This window comes from Carya illinoinensis, chromosome 2 (genome assembly GCF_018687715.1).
Source record: "Carya illinoinensis cultivar Pawnee chromosome 2, C.illinoinensisPawnee_v1, whole genome shotgun sequence".
In the NCBI taxonomy this organism is placed as follows: domain Eukaryota; kingdom Viridiplantae; phylum Streptophyta; class Magnoliopsida; order Fagales; family Juglandaceae; genus Carya; species Carya illinoinensis.
In genome coordinates, this window is record NC_056753.1 from 34729256 (window position 1) to 34740878 (window position 11623).

Consider the following 11623-nt stretch of genomic DNA (forward strand, 5'->3'; position numbering starts at 1 on the left):
AACTGCATTGTGATGTGTAGAATACATGAAGTCACAATAACTGTGGAGTATGTATTTACACGTAGAATACATGGGGCCACAACAACTGTGGAGTATGTATTTTTCATGTTAAGTCAAGTTTGTGTAGAATACATGGGGCCACAACAACTGTGGAGTATGTATTTACACGTAGAATACATGGGGCCACAACAACTGTAGAGTATGTATTTTTCATGTTAATTCAAGTTTCAGAGTAAGTTCATACTAAGTCAAGTTTCAGATCAAGTTTATGTCAAGTCAAGTTCAGTTCATGTTTCAATTTAAGTTATGTTAATTATGCTATGTTATACGCTAAGTTATGCTTTAATTACTTATGAATTTGATTATGCATTTATGATTTTACTGTCATCCATGCATCATTAGCATGTGTGGAAGTTTTTTATTAACTTGCTGAGATTTGTAATCAAATCTCACTGTGGTAGTCCCAACTACCATTCCTCCCGAATGGTAGATCTTGTTACAGGACCTGAATGAGAATCAGGAGCTGACCAACTAGACACAATCGACTGAACGACGGTGCGTCGTTAATGTTAATATAGTAGTTAAATTACTACTTGTACGATGGAGGTGCATCTCTAATACTTTTGGATCATAATTATTTTGGACTAGTGTTGTGATCTTAGTTGTTCAATAGGTTTTTATATATGAAGTATGTTTTAAGTATTTGAGATATTTTCAATTTGGTGCATAGTATTACTAAAGAAAAAATTTATCTACTGTGAATATTGCATATTGTTAGATGCATATTTGGAACATTGCATCTTATATATCATGAACGGAGATAAGTAACCTTATATTACATGTCTCGACGCTTCAAATTTTCATTCGATTCCAAATAAAATTTTGAAGCGTCACAGTCTGGATGCTAGAACTATTTTATGACAGTAAACAAAATGAGATCCTCCTTTCCTAGAAGTAATGGGTGGGGACCTAGGCCATGATTTCGATTCATCTTGATCGTTAATTGTCCTTATTTGACCTTTTGAATTAGTATTTGGATTGTTATAAAAAATATACAGTTGACGGGACTGTTTAATAGTTCAGAGAGAGAGATCAACTGAGGGAGGGAGATCGTTACTTTCGCCTTCGTCCACAGAGGGAGAGAGAGGGACTGAGGGAGAAGAGAGAGCGCAAAAATCTAAAGTTTAGTGGAGAGAGAGAATATTGGGAGAAAGGAGAGTAGCTAAACGGAATTAATTTCTTACACACTTCTATTTTACACCACTTAAAAAATACATGTGTCATGCATATATTGGAGGGTGTAAATTTAAGGTAATCACCACGCCCCGTACCTAGTTGCACTCTTTGTATAAAGTGATACTTTCTATAATCCTATCAACTTCATTTTTTACTATATATTATTTTCTCAAAAATACAAGATAACATGGCCGTGGCGTCAAACATATACGAAAAAATATCTTGTTAAGCAGTGTAAATATTTGATAAAAATATATAAAAAATTATATTTATCATTTTTGTATCACACCAATATGTGATTTATCATTTTTATTATTCTAATTAAATACACATTAAAGATAAAAATAAAATGAGACCTCTATATATATATACTATTTATCATTTTGTGTATTTAAAGATAGAAATAAAATGAGACCTCTATATATATATTATTTATTATTTTTACACCATATATTAATTAAAATAATAAAAATGACGAAGAAATGGTGAGTAAGACCCCATTAAGCAAAAGCGAGCCCAAATTGAAGGTGAAATGAATGTACCTCATGTTTGGGTGATACTTTGGAGTTTGGAGCGCTTGATTAGACTGACCAACCTACGTGCAGGGAACAGCCCATCTGAAGTTTGCAGGTGATTGGGGTCCAGTTTGTGCAGTGTCGTTAAGTAATTCTCAACTTAAGAGGCCACTTTGTCTCTCAGTTTTCGTAAACTTGATGACATGATATCCCAATCTTTTCAATACCCTATTCTTCAGACTCTAGCTAGAAATATCTTGGATTCGATCTCTTGCATGTATGTCAGCTTGACTAAATCCCTTTTCCCCCAATAAATGATTTCCTTAATTAATTTCTTTTTGTAGTAATGAGTATTGCTCTATTTTTTACTGTATCTCTTATATATTAAAAGTGGGAATCGGTTTGCTACAGTGCTATGAACAGTAGTTTTTTCTGCGGTTTTTATTTTTTGTATTTTGCTACAGTATTAAGAACAGTAATTTTTCACTCCACTTTTTACTTCCGTATTTATTACATAATTACTTATTTAACCTCTTGTTTTCTTTCTTAGTATCCGTTTATACGAGGAAGTTTTGGTCTTTAGCAAGGTCGTGTCAGAGATATTTTCTCACCAGAAAAATTTTAGACCGCACAAATCCATCTCTCATTCTCGGCTTCGCCTGCCTCCCACGTTTTTTCTCTCAACTCAGACCCTCTCCCCTCCATTTCTCGCGGCCCTCCATTTCGCTTAAATCGCCGAAGCTGTGAAACCCAGCCCCAAACCCAGCCGCGCCGCATCTTTGTTGTAGTAATGGGTCCACCGTACGAAGTCTGGTCGAAGATGACCTGGTTCAAGGGCCTCATAGCAACAAAGTCGTAAGTCTCTAAGATAGGGTTACCGGAGTTGAAGGCCTGGTCCTGAGGGGGGATGAGCGCGGGACGCCGAGAAGATCGCGGTGGATATTGACAAAGGAGGTGAGGGACCCTTTCATGGGGGTTTCATCTTTGTTCCATTTCTCCATTTTTCTTTGAAATTTTTAGTTTCAGAAATTTATATTAAGTTTGAGTTTGGTGGGTTTTAGAGAGGCAGTCGAAAAACTTCAGACAATCTAAGATTTAAAGCACTCTTCTTTGGGAAAGCAGAGAATGATTCCAAGGGCTCCAATTACAACACTAACTGGTCCTTTCAGACTATAGGCCCAAATGTGGCTTGAGCCTTTTTTGGGTCATTACAAATATCCTAATGATGGATGAAGAGGCACATAATGGTGATGGATTGATGTTTTATGTGCAAGCTGTGTGGGGAAATTATTGGCCTCTTGTTGCTTCACTATGAAGCGGTTGGGGCCTTGTGGGTAGCTATCTTCTTACTTCTTGGGATACAATGGGTGATGCCACTTGGAGTGGTGGACTTAATGGTGGCTTGGGGAGCTATAGTGGGTTGAAACATGGAGATAGACATTGGGAAGAGGTCTGCTTTTTGCTTAACATAGAGTATTTGGAAGGCTCCTAGAGTGAAGGCAATCATACTTAAATTTTTGCATGAATGGACTACGGTCCACAACAGTACCCACTTTGCTTCTTTTGTAAACTCTGCAAACCCTTGCTACCCTACCCATTAAAATAGACGTTCCCCTTTGTATACCCAAAAAAAAAAAAAAATTCCTTTGTGTACTTGGGTTGTGCCCCTAATGCTTAAAAAATAAATAAATAAATAAATGTAATATCCTTACATATAAAAAAGACTCCCGAGACAGTACTTTCTGTGGCTACTCTTCAGGCCCAATTGCTGGATCTTTGGCTCATGTTTAGTCTTGCAGAAGCTACAACGAGATATTCTGTAAGGAGATTATTGATTCCAAAAATTCCTATTGGATTTGATTGAATGCCCTTGTTGAGATTCTCTATAAATACCTCCTTTTAACCAAGCATGGTGTTTACCATGTAAATTAAATGGCTTACAATCATTTGAATTTTGTAATCTTGCATCATTTTGACTTTTTGACAGATAATTACTATTATTATTGTTGTTCGTGTGTTTTAATTGCAAACCACATTTACAGAAGGTATGGTGCTTGTAAAGGTTTGTTCTTTATTCAAGATTTTATAAAAATCTAAGAGTAATTTTTTCCAATTATTGTTTTTTAACTTATCAGGAAAAAGGGGAAATCAAAACAAAAAACAAAATTAACCTCTTGCTGATGATGTTTTAGTCTTTGTTTTTCCTTGTTTCTCATAATTCATTTTGACCAACATTGGCCTTGTAGATAGTGGATATGCTCAGATATGACTCATCGAAATCAGATTAAACTTTAGTCTACATTCTGACACTGGGAGTAGTAGAATCCTATAGACATTGTGGCATATGTAGGAGTCTGGTTTCCATTTGATATAACTTCTGAAACTCCTCACATGCCCCAAAACTGATTCCTGATGATTTGCAGCATCTTCATTAATTCAGAAGGTCATAAAAATTAAAATATGCCTCAAGTATCCCAACTTGGCGTGCAGTGTACTTGCACGTCATTTCTTACAATAATCCTGCAATAGATTTGTACGAGAAAATGTCATTCAAGTGTTTAAGGAGATTGCAAGGTTTCTACTTGATCAACAGTCAGCATTATGACTCATACTTGTTTGTGTATTATGTAAATGGCGGTGCTACTCCTTGCTCACCACTGTAAGTATAAAACATCCTTTATCCTTGATTTGGTCAGTGTATCCCACATATTGCTGGGAATGATATCTCTATCTGAATTAAATGTGAAATTGGTTCCAGAAGTTGTCTTTAACGGGTGGCATAAAACTCTTGAACATCTTGGTAACCTGCCTAGAAACTGTCTTCAATATAAACAACTATTAATTAAATACATTTGGGTCTAAAGCAGAGGAATGAGTCTTTTGATATAAAAGAGTCAATGACAGTGCACTGTGAGTAGGTTTAGCTTTTGTTCCTATGGGTTTTATTGATTTTTTTGAATATTTTTCTCAAATTTATTGGCTTTGTCCAGAATGATTAGTCTCCACCTTTATATATAGATCTTATATGATGGTTCTTAATCACACATTTTAACTACCATAAACAACCATCTAGGATATAATGTAGTGAAGAGATTGAGTGCAAGGAGGATTTCCTGGTTATAACTCATGGACAAGGAGGATGCTTTTCATACCCTTGTTTGGGAATGATTAAGTGCCTCTCATAATTTTTAGAAGAGTACTATTCAAGGATGTCTCTTAATTACAAACTGGCAGACATCATTCATCTCCAAATAAACTCATCCATACCATGATTGAGTTCAGATGTAGAAAGTAAATAGCTGTAAAAACTTAGTACTACTTGAGATCACAAGGCCACTTCATCACACAGTTTCTTTAAAAATACTAGATTAGGATGTAAGCCACTTCATTACAGTGATCACACAGATTCTTTAAAATTAATTATTTAAAAAACTGATTTTAAATAATTTATTCAAGTGCAGGATTTCACAAGTGGGCTGACTTCATAAATAAGATTGGAGTGCTCTTCCATAAATTAATAAATCAAACACCTATTTAATTGGATCAAATCTATATAATCCATTAGAATCATTTTATCCACTTTATGATTTCTGTTTCAGGTGCTTCAGGGATCCTCATGCAATAGAGACAAATAGAGAGAATATATTATCTTCTCTTTAGGTATGAGAAGACTTCTGAAGATCAAATCTATTGTAATAGTTTAGCAATGGGTTAAATTATGTTGAGGTTAAATTTTTTTTTTTAGAAATTTTATTCTCTTGAACAGCATGAAAGTAGTAAAATGGAATAAGAAGAGAAAAAAAGTTAAATATTTTGCTATTTTTGTTTTATTTTGCTAACAACTAACTACTTAATCTGGTTTATTGGTTTGTTTCTTACAGGGAATCTGCACTTTTTGGTTTGGAGTTGATGGTGCTTTGAGGTTTGTATGTCTTTTAGATTTTTCGCAGTTAAATTATGTTGAGGTTAAAATTTTTTTGCTAGAAATTTTACTCTTGTGAACAGTATCAAATTAGTAAACTGGAATAATAAATGAAAAAAAGTTAAGTATTTTGCTATTGTTATTTTGTTATTTTATTTTATGCAAAATTAAAATTGAAAAGTTCTTTTAATGGAGAATTCTATAAAGTATTTTTGTTCAAGAAAATATAGCACAAAAGTAACTTGCACTGTTTGGTTTGGGTTGATGATGCTTTGAGGTTTTTTTTTTTTTTTTTTGCATGTCATCGTTTTTTTTTCCTTTAGTTAATCTGATTTTTTGGTTTGTTTCTTGCCCGGGAATGTGCACCTTTTGGTTTGGAGTTGATGGTGCTTTTAGATTTGTATGTCTTTCGGATATTTCTTAGTTTGGATTTTGTATATTTTCTTATTGATTCTATTTTTTGGATTTGTATATTTTTTTATTTATATATTTAGCTCAGTTTGTATATTGTTGGGATCCTATCTGGTTGTTGGTATCCTTTATATCATGTTCTTGGAATTCCTTTGTGAATTGATACAATAAGCATCGTAGATATCAATTAGTGTGATTCAACTACTATTTTTATCTTCTTGCTCTTTACTTTTTGGCTCAAAATTGGTTCTTTTTTATTGGAAAATGGCAGAACCAGGATTCTATTTTTTTTTTTTACATATGATTTAAAGGTGGCTTCTGGTTGTTCATCTTATATTATAAGTTTATGGTTTTTGTATTTATAACAGTTTAGCAATGGGTTAAATTATGTTGAGGTTAAATTTTTTTTTTTTTTAATTTTATTCTCTTGAACAGTATGAAAGTAGTAAAATGGAATAAGAAGAGAAAACAAGTTAAATATTCTGCTATTGTTATTTTATTTTATACCAAAAATTGAATATTGTTTTAATGGAGAATTCTGTACAGTACTTTTGTTCAAGAAAATACACAAAAGTAGTTGGTACTGTGTGGTTTGGGGTTGATGATGCCTTTTGTTTTTTTTTTTTTCATGTCATCAGTTTTTTTTCCCGTTAGTTAGTCTGATTGTTTGGTTTCTTTCTTGTAGTGAATTTTCACTTTTTGGGAGAGAATCTGCACTTCTTGGTTTGGAGTTGATGGTGCTTTGAGGTTTGTATGTCTTTTAGATTTTTTTTTTCGGTTTGGATTTGTATATTTTCTTATTCATTCTGTTTTTTGAATTTGTATATTTTGTTATTAATATATTTAGCTCGATTTGTAGATTGTTGGGTCCCTATATCGTTGTTAGTATCCTTTATTTCATGTTCTTGGAATTCGTTTGTGAATTGATACATTAAGCATAGTAGATATCAATTATTGAGGCTCAACTACTATTTTTATTTTCTTGCTCTTTACTTTTGGCTAAAATTTTTTTCTTTTTGGTTGGAAAATGGCAGAAAAAGGATTCTATTTATTTATTTATTATTTTTGCATATGGTTTAAGATGGGAAATAAGTGCAATAATGGAATGCATTTTGTTTGCTATTGGCATATATAGTCTTGTCCAGATAAAGAGACAAAGGAGAGATGACCCAGATCCAATGAAGCTATTTCCTTCGATTTTGAAGTTTCTGCGTTTAGGTAGGTTTTGGAAACAAGAATAATTTAGTCAATTCAGTGATAAAATTGTTGACAACTTGGTAACTGCATGCGTTAAAACTGCAAAAGAGTCCTCTAAGAGGACTTTACGTACAATGACTCTTTTGTATTTATGACAGTTTAGCAATGAGTTAAATTTTGTTGAGGTTAAATTTATTTATTTATTTTTATCCTCATCAACAGTATGAAAGTAGTAGTAAAATCAAATAAGAAAAAAAAAAGTTCAATATTTTTCTTTTCTTATTTTGTTATTTTATTTTATTCCAAAAATTGAAAGGTTCTTTTAATGGAGAATTCTGTATAATACTTTTGTTCAAGAAAATACAGCACAAAAGTAGTTTGCATTGTATGGTTTGGGGTTGATGATGCTTTTTTTTTTTTTTTTTCATGTCATTGTTTTTTTTCCGTTTAGTTAGTCTGATTTTTTGGTTTGTTTCTTGCTGGGAATTTGCACTTTTTGGTAAGGAATCTGCACTTTTTGGTTTGGAGTTGATAGTATTTTGAGGTTTGTATGTTTTTCAGATTTTTTTTTCTCGCTTTGGATTTGTATATTTTCTTATTGATTTTGTTTTTTGGATTTGTATATTTTGTTATTAATATATTAAGGTCGGTTTGTATTGTTGGGTTCCTATCTTCTTGTTGGTATCATTTATTTTATATCATGTTCTTCGAGTTCTTTTGTGAATTGATGCAATAAGCATCATACATATCAATTAGTGTGGTTTAACTACTATTTTTATTTTCTTGCTCTTTACTTTTTGGGATAAAATTGTTTCTTTTTGGTTGGAAAATGGCAGAACAAGGATTCTAAATTTTTTTTTTTTTACATATGATTTAAAAATGGCTTCTGGTTGTTCATCTTATATTATGAATTTATGGTTTTTGTATTTATGACAGTTTCGGAATGGGTTATATTATGTTGACAGTTAAGAAATTTTTATGGTTTTTGTGGTGCATGCTTCTATCACAGTCTGCTAAGTTTGATTTTATTTTTATTTTTTTTGAGTGCTTATTAACTATACTGTGTAGTTGAATTAGTAAGTAAAGCTTCAATTAAAGCATTTCTTTTGGTTAGCTGCATTTTTTGGGTATAGCAATCTTATATTTTCAGTTCAATGATCGGATAAGGCACACTCATACATATTTTGGGTTTGAAATGAATTGGAAATTCAGTTTAACTTTTTCTGTGTTAAGTGTTTCCTTTATATGCTGCAGAATCAAAATGTTCCCATCAACACACAGACCTTTGTGATTGGTTCAAGTAGAAACTGCAATTTTCCTTTGGACAATCAGACTGTTAACGGACATCTAAAGAATCAAGCACACGCAGGTACATATATCTTGGGCTTTGGTTAGTAGCAAACATTTGGTAGGATTAACACGAACTTTGTCATTTTTTCTTTGCTCACAGGCAGGCACACTCCTGTGCTTGTAACTTAGCTTACTGTGATTGTACTTGGGAATACTTGGTTTCATGTTTTGGGGGATAATTTCCTTAGAAACATGTACATGCAGTGTAATTAATTGTTTGTGGACGTGATCAAGTGATGGGTTGCAGCTGTTCATGCTTTGGTTGCAGCTATGTTGAACTCAGGTGATGAGTTGGTATTTAGACAATAACACTGGGTACTATTTTTTTGTTTGTATCCAGTAAAATCATCTACTTGTTAATTGAAACTCATCAAGAATAACAAAAAAAAAAAAAAAAATCCTATTTTAATGATTGAAGACAGCACAGGGCCTTGTACATGGTTCTGGTGGTGGTGCTTTGCAAAAACTAGATAGAGAAATAACAAACGTGATTTTTTCTACTATCACCTGCCTTTTCCAAAAAATTCTTCAATGCAGATACCACTCAGTTTTGTGATTAAGAAGTAATTAATACCTCTATGATGTCACTACTTGTGATTTTGAAAATTTTAAATTGTTGATGTTTTTAAGGATAATCATGGATGTTGTAATGAACCTTAATCTATGCCTTTTAACATGCCATTGACCTTCAGTCCCTAAGGGTTGCCTCAAGTGACGAGGCCTTGTGATGGGGACGCCCTATACAGGTCTGGGATTCCCATCTGCCTGTTGGTATCCTTTAATAGATTCTGCAAGTTTGGCTTATACACACATCGTTATATAAGTTACTTTACAAAAATGCTTTCAATTTAAAACATAGTTGTACGAATGGTTGTAAAAATGTCAAATGTCTATTATTTTCCAAACTTTCATATATCCAACCGTTGCCATAGGCTATTACCTTTAGTCCTGGATAATCTTTTGTATGTCTGCCCTTAGCTGGACAATCATCAATGTAACTTTCACTTGTGTGGTTCTACCAGTACTTGATTTTGTTCGTTTCTCTTAAAGGCATGCTTGAGTATAGTTGGTTTATTAGGTTTGAAGTAATGATAGCTACTCCAACACTCCAAATACTTGATATTGCTACATCCATTAGCGATCATTTCTGGATGTTTTATAGCTATAATTCATTAAGAAATCAAGAAAAAATGGTTGAAAACTTGAAGAACCAGAGAGAGAAAAGAACTTGCTGCTGTCTGTTACAGTTTTTGCTGGTCTGTTTCAATTTTCTGTTCTATTTTGGATTTCTGTTGCCCATTGTTTGTGTGATTTTGTGTGGCTTCTCTGACCTGCAGCTTCCATGGAAAAGAAAACAAGAAAACCATGAAGAAATCTGGAAGTTTGGACTCTCGTTGGACTGGAAAAGAAGTGAAAGAGCAGCAAAGGAAATTGAGTGTTAACTAGACAAAAGATATGTTGCTTTTGTAGCCTTCTAAAGCAAAAAAAGGATTACTTATAGGAGAAAGGAAATTGAGTTTATAATTTTAATTGTTGAGAAGTTTATGTGGTTTGTTCACTGCAGTCAAAACATTGTATTTTTTTTCCCCTTTTGGGATTAATTAACTTGGTATGTGTGTACTGTTGAAAAAATAGAATACGTTGCTGAAAACTCTGTTTTTCAATGTATTTGTTTGTCTACAGCTGTTGGTATTTATACATGATGTAAAGGAATAAAAACAATTGAGTTGGTTACAAATCACCGTAACATCAATAACAAATTTGTCTACTGTTAACTTTTAGAACTTGTACTCGATTGTGCTGTGCTCTGCTATTGAGTGGTACCCGTGGTACCCTTTTGTTGTAAATCATGATCACTCTGTAATTGTCCTCCATTGTTTGCTGTAGTGTCATGTCGAGTGCCTTCATTATGTTTGTGAAAAGGTGGCATAGAGTCTGTTATTTCAATATGTACTACTAATAATGTATTTAGCATATCATTCTTACAGGTTGAGGGTGTTAAGCTCAATGTAAATGCTATACTCCACTTGAATTATTAGATTTTTTTCCCAATGTTAAATTTTTGATTAGGATCAATTTTTTTATCAAAAATATTATTTTTTTTGCTGTTAATGGATGATTCAACTTGCTATAGACCCAGAAATATTCAACCAACAAAGACACAAAAACTTCAATGTTATTTCAATCTGTCATGTCCAATATGGCCCTGAGTTAGAATGACAGCAAAAGGAAAAAATAAATTTATAACATATTTTGTTGTGTATATCTGTATAATATTTTTGCTGACAAATTCCTATAAATTAACCAAACAATGCAACGAAGCAAACGTGCATCGCACGTTGCACCTCAACTAGTATATAGTAATGAGTGTATACACTGAACCAACAAAGACCAATTAAAAAGCTGAAAAAACTTGTGGAATATATATATTATATTATATATATATGATATAAGCCTTTCACCTGCATGGTTTGTTTCAAATTAAACTCCGCTAGTGACATTTTTAAGCGGAAATATGAGTATAAGATTTTCTAACGAGGATAAATATGGATGGTCAAACGTTGTCAAAAAGATGAGTACGTACAATCATTTGTTCCGGTGCCTTGCCATATATGATCTGGATCGAATTCCCGTTTTACTAACTCGATGTGGTACTGGAGCTTTTGGTTATGATTTCATGACCAGCTATTACGCACTTTAATATACATATATATATATATAGAGAGAGAGAGAGAGAGAGAGAGAGAGAGAGAGAGAGAGAGAGTATGCAGATCATATCAAATAGGTAGAAGATGTCATGTCTAATTAAGGGCAAATCTATTAGGCGGCCTTTCGTCTGTTTAAACTTTAATTCGACCATATATATTGCTGAAATTCGGTGCAAAATGATGAAGACTTAGATATTATATGATGAACATGATTTGATTAATTCCAATAGTGAAAACAGGAATAACTTCAAGTTCAAATTTATTGATTTTATTAATTATTAGGC

At 32.8% G+C, this 11623-nt stretch overlaps 1 pseudogene; it reads left to right on the forward strand.

Moving 5' to 3' along the window:
* Positions 1-2325: 2325 nt before the first annotated feature.
* Positions 2326-10412, forward strand: LOC122301285 (annotated as a pseudogene).
* The last annotated feature ends 1211 nt before the right edge of the window (positions 10413-11623 follow it).